Raw genomic sequence first — 6,350 nt, forward strand, 5'->3', positions numbered from 1 at the left:
GGTAGTATTTCGGTGTTTGTTACATCGTTGTAGTGATCGATGCCCGTTGGAGGTACATATATGTGTAGTGTTCGCACTCATGTGAAATGTGTACACAGGGTAGCGAACGTAACAGTGTCGTTCGTTCGTAGTAGCGGTATTGTATACTGCGTGACAATGCACGGTATGTGTAATGGGGCTGCGTTAGCAGTGGTTGTGAATGGAAGTGCGATTCGCGAAGCGATGCGATGAGTATGTTTTGCGCACTTGTACTGGTCTTCTCGCTAGCTGAATTCCAGGGTTGCAGCATTGATTGCTGGAAAGGAAGGGTACGTATTACCGTTTCCGTTATGTCATTCTATCAGATTAGTGTGTCACTTTCTGGTTATTTGGATTAGCATCGTTAGATGTGGCTTTACGAGGAAATTGGCCTCGAGATATACGAGTGTTTGTCAGGTCTGAATTGCTTAGATTATTCTCGTAGTTCGGTACGCAGTGGAGTGTACTGTAGGAAGTTGCGGTAGCGACGTAGTCTTGAAATCTAGTCGGAAAGCTAGATGTAAATAATCATGGCAGCCAAGTTCGATGCTGCAGAGTTTGTGAAAGACGTCACTCTTGGTAGATTGAGAGGGTTAGTGAAAGCTCAATTGATTGAGGTTGCAACTCATGTAGATGCTGATATCAGAGAGTGTAGTCGAAAGAAAGAAATCTTTGCAGTTCTGGTGAAGAAGCTTGAACTGGGTGGTGTAGAATATGAACACACAGACCAGAGTGAGAGTACAGATGAGATTGAGAGCGCAGGTAGAAAAAGTGCTCAAAGTACTACTACTAGACCTAGTGATATGAGGGTAGATTCCACACAACTGGAACTGGCAAGATTGGAGTTAGAAAAAGAAAAAATGAAGGCAGAAAATCTGAGACTCGAACAAGAGTTAATGCAACGTCAAATTGAGTTGACTCAGGTACAGGCCAGTAGCGTCCCAGGGGATAGGCCTAATGTTACTATGTCGAGACCAAAGACGCCCGATATTGCAAAAATGGCAAACACAATCCCCCGCTTTGATGAAGAGGATGTAGACTCTTTCTTTTTCTCCTTTGAGAGAATAGCCAGGAATTTGGAGTGGGAGAAGAAATATTGGTCTATGATAGTACAACAAAAGCTCACAGGCAAGGCACATTCAGTAGTGTCTGCTCTCTCGGATGAGGAGGCAAATAACTATGACACAGTTAAGGAAGCAGTCCTTCTTGCCTATCAGTTAGTCCCAGAAGCCTACAGGCAAAAGTTTCGAGGATATAGGAGAGGTTCGGGACAGACTTACGTAGAGTTTCAGAGAGAAAAAGAAATTATGTTTGATCGATGGGTTCGATCAATGAAAGTAGATCTCACTTATGACAATTTGAGAGAGATAGTGTTGATGGAGGAGTTCAAGAAATCGACACCTCCAGATTTGAGAACATATTTGGAAGATCGAAGAGTACATGATGTAAAGAGTGCAGCGGTCACCGCTGACCAGTATGAGTTGACACATAAAGTGAAAACAAAAAGTCCTGAAGGAAAGAGGAAGTTTGACCAGTTGAGAAATCCTGACACTCAAAAGTGGCACAGTAGTCATAGTGAACGCAGGGATAAAGTAAAGACTGAATCACAGAAAGAGCGACCAAAATCGCCACGGCCTCAATACAAAGAAGTGAGATGCTTTTTCTGTGGGAAAACAGGTCACATTAAGTCTGAGTGTAGGCGATTGCGTGAACAAAATGAAGCAAAAGAAAAACAAAAGCAAAGAGCAACACATGGTTTAGTCCATGCAGACACACGTACACAGAACAGTTCAGATGCTGAAACAAAAGAGAAACAGAACCAGACAGCCACCAATGGTTTTGTTAAGTCAAGTGTAAGTGATGAACAGCGTCATCCAAATGTGAAAAGCAGTGTCTCAGAAATGATAGATGCGTGTTCAAGTGGTGTGGATGAAAAGTACAAGGAATTCATTTCCAAGGGTACAGTTACCATTGCTGAATTTAGAGTACCGGTTGTCATCCTTCGTGATACTGGAGCTACACAGTCCCTCATGGTAGGAGATGTGAAGAGTATGCCCATAGACTGTAACACGGGTAGGAAAGTACTGATACATGATGTCAATGGAGGAACTCAGGCGGTCCCTCTTTTCCGAGTGAATTTGGATAGTGGACTGATTTCAGGGGAAGTGATTGTGGGAATTGTTCCATTTCTCCCTATGGAAGGAGTTTCCTTTTTGCTTGGTAATGACCTTGCAGGAGGTCGAGTGAGTGTCCTTCCGGTTGTTTCCGAAGTCCCAGTGTACGAGCAGGAAACGGAAAAACTCGTCGATGAATTCCCAGAAGTATTTCCAACATGTGCTATCACAAGGTTTCGAGCAAGTGAAGCAGAGCGTGAGAGAAAGGAGTCTGAAAGTGAAATTTCTCTTGGTGACACATTCTTTGGAAAGGTGACTAGTGAAGGTGAAAGAGAACAAAGTTGGGAAGAAGGTGTGTTCAGTCAGCCAGCTTTAATCAAAGCACAGATAGAAGATGAGGAGTTGTTGAAGTTGAGAGAGGGTGCATTGACTGTAGATGAGGCGAAGGGAGTGCCAGAATGTTTCTATGTAAAGTCTGGTGTTTTGATGAGGAAATGGCGTCCTCCAGATCGTCCCGCAGATGAGGACTGGACGGTTGTCGACCAGATAGTTGTTCCTCCGCCGTATCGAAATGAAATTCTACGTCTTGCACATGAAATTCCAATGGCCGGACACATGGGTGTCAAGAAGACTTTGTGTAGAATTAGAACTCATTTCTTCTGGCCCAAGATGAGAAAGGATGTGTCTGAATTTTGTCGAACGTGTCATGAATGTCAAGTGGTAGGAAAACCACAACATGCCATTAGATCTGCGCCGTTGATTCCTATTCCGGCTGTTGAGGAGTTATTTAGCCGTGTGATGGTAGAAGACGTAGGTGCAGTTGTGAGTGAGAGTGTCCTACACAGTACTGAGAAAAGTGCAGAAGAGTTTGAATCTGATGCTCCAGATTCTCAGAGTGTGAGTTTCAAGTCGGGAACGATTCCGCGAGTAGAGAACTCAAAGGCACTAGAAAATTCAGAGTTACTGCTCAATCATTTGTCTGATTCGGAGAGGCAAGATGTTGTCGACATCTTCCAGGAGTTTCCGGAGGTTTGCAGTGATAAATTTTGCTGTGCGAAAGATACTGTTCATACAGTAGATGTTGGTGAAAATGCGCCCATAAAGCAGCATCCATATCGGATTCATCCTGCTATGAATCTGGCCAAATGCGAGTTCGGGAAAGATTGTGTGACTTACCTAGGTCACAAGGTAGGCCGAGGTAGCGTCGCACCACGAGATGCCAAGGTCCGAGCCATCGTGGACTTCCCAGTGCCGTCATCGAAACGGGAGCTTCAGCGCTTCTTGGGAATGTGCGGATTCTACCGGAGATTCGTCCCCAACTTCAGTCACCTGGTGGTGCCCTTGACGGACTTGTTGAAAAAGGGTACAACGTTCCAGTGGTCGGCGAGCTGCCAGGATGCGTTCCAGAAGCTGAAGGCCGTCCTCATGAACGATCCTGTGCTTATCGCACCAAACTTCGAGAGGAGCTTCCAGCTAGCTACGGATGCTAGTGACCGAGGAGTAGGAGCCGTGCTACTTCAGGACGACGACAACGGACACAGCAAACCCGTGTGTTTCTTCTCCAAAAAAACTGAATCGCCATCAGCAAAAGTATTCAACTGTGGAGAAGGAATGCCTCAGTGTCGTTCTAGCCGTGCAACATTTCGAAGCGTATTTGGACCGTGGAAGAGACATCGTGGTGTACACTGACCATAACCCATTGACATTCTTAGAACGCTTCAAGCACAAGAATCAGCGTCTCTTCCGTTGGAGTTTGATTCTCCAACCGTACCCACTGAGAATTGTGCACATAGCAGGAAAGGACAACACATTAGCAGACGCTCTGTCGCGAGTTTGAAACTGTGCGCGCGCTGATAATGTTGCCGAACGATAATTATATCAAATCTACAGTGAAACCTACATCAAGCTGAACATTTCAAACAGGACTCAAAACAGACAAGAAACTGATGTTGATTTTTTTTTTGTATATGACAAAGTATACATGTGTTTATGTATTTTCGTTCAGTTTTCTTCCTTTCCCAAGGATCTGTGAAGGAAGAAATTGTATTTATGTTAATCATGTTTGTTTTAAGCGAAAACAGTGTATGTGATTGATGCTAGGAAGTATGAGAAAGTACTAGTACACAATACATAGTATATTCTGTCTTCATAAGAAGACATCGCTTGAAAAATTTCATGATGTGTTACACGCCAAGCATTGTATGATACAGTTGTATTTTGAAAACCCGACATTACAGGAAGCGCCAGGATACAATATCTGTGGTGTGTAAAATTACAGTGAAAGTTGTGCTTCAGTTGCACACTTCTACATGTATTGTGATTTCATTCAATGTACCCCAAAGAGTCAAAGGATTCAGATTTGTTATGTATACCGATACGTTACAGAGTTAATGCTAGCAAATGCAAAAAGAGTATAGCAAAACACAATCGGCCAGTCACAGGAAAACTGTTGATCAAATTATGAGTCATAATTATGTCAACCGATTTGTGTTAAAACACAAGAATTTGTGTTGTTTTGTATAAATGAAAAAGTGTTGAGTGACAGTGAGGCATAAAGAAGCCAAGATGTTATAATGTCACTTTTGTAATTATTAATAACCTGTATATGTATTTTGTTACAGAGTGACAGAGTTACATTTGTGAGTCGAGCATGATCTCGATATTTTTCAGAGTTTGAACATACATGTACATTGTATTATTTGTAACATCTTATCGCGTGACAGTACATATGTGTGAAGGGACAAAAAGAAATGTCCGATGGTTAAGATTTTGTTGTTGTTTTGGCTAACTTATGACGCAGAGTTGACATAAGTATAAAATTTATGAGCAAGTACATTGAGTAGATGTACACGTGTGTCATAGTGTTTAAATACGATGTTGTTATAATCAAGAGACGTGTGCTGTCCTCATTCTGTGAAACTCCAATGAAAGTTTGTGTTGGAGAAACAGACATACATGTATCTTTGCAACAGTCAGAACAATGTCGTGAAGAAAGTGTATTTTTGTTTTTCACATTTAAAGATGAAGTGTATGTGTTACCAAAAACAAAATACTATTCATGCCTGAAGTTATGTAAGTTTATTGGTCAAATATGTGAGGATATAATTACAGTCGAGACTACCAGAAAGCACAGTCTCAGTCAAAATATTGATATTACTGGAGAAATGATTGATTACATCTGGTGTAATCTTTCCAGATTATGTGCACCCGTATGTGCACCCGTTGAAAACAGTTTCACATGTGAATTACTGTAGACTGTTGATTTGTGTATTTACATGTTTTGTAGGGGGCTTGTCAAGTTTCATATATTGTTCTAAAAGTGGACAATTGATGCCGGAGTTAACTGATTCTGATATGGCTCAAAATCAGTGATTATAAGTAAAGTAAGCCTTACAATGAAGGTGTTTATAGTCGAAAAGTTACATTCATAACTTTCCTCTTGTTGGGGGGAGGTGTGACGGAGAACCGTAATGTGCCTTGGTGAAACCAGGGTGGGGTGGAATAAAAGTGTCCATTCGGGATATGAGAGTTGGAGTTGGCAAACATGGCGTGAACAGTTGCAGTCATTCGGTGCTGATCCAAGAATGTTTTGTCGGTGTATGACAGTTGTTATGTCGGTGCTGACGGGTGTTCTGTTGGTGCATGACACAAACACATGCGCAGGCATGCACCGTATACTTTCTGGGAATAATAGCACAGGGAGGAACAAGTCCTCATCACCTCACTTGTGATATTTCTCTCTCCATCCCTCGCCTCCCGGCGATTCCTCTCCCTCTCACATATTTCCGGGCAAGCCTAGCGTGTGATTTGCGGAGAACAATTTTTGCTACCCGGAGATCTGGGAGAATCCGGGAGATTCCTGGCAAGCTACGAGGGCTGCAGGACAATTTGTGAGGACGGACAAGGAATTGGGGGAGTTTTGCATGCGTCTTAACGACTGGACGCGTAGTACTCGAATTCTACTTGAGGGTATTCTGTGTGATCTGCGTGCCAGGTGCTCACAATAATTGAAAGAATTATTTATTTGGCAGAGATCCCAGAATTTTTATTATCTTTGCCGCAGCCGACTCTCAACTAACTAGCAGAATGGCAGTAACTGACCCTCAGCTTTGGACATGCCTGCGCACCTCCGGGCAAATACGTGCTTGGTACTGTCAGGTGCCGGCGAACCCGTGGAGATCCGGACAGCAATTTTTTTTTTTTTTAATAATTTTTTCC

This window comes from Diadema setosum, chromosome 12, assembly GCF_964275005.1.
Source record: "Diadema setosum chromosome 12, eeDiaSeto1, whole genome shotgun sequence".
Taxonomy (NCBI): Eukaryota; Metazoa; Echinodermata; class Echinoidea; order Diadematoida; family Diadematidae; genus Diadema; species Diadema setosum.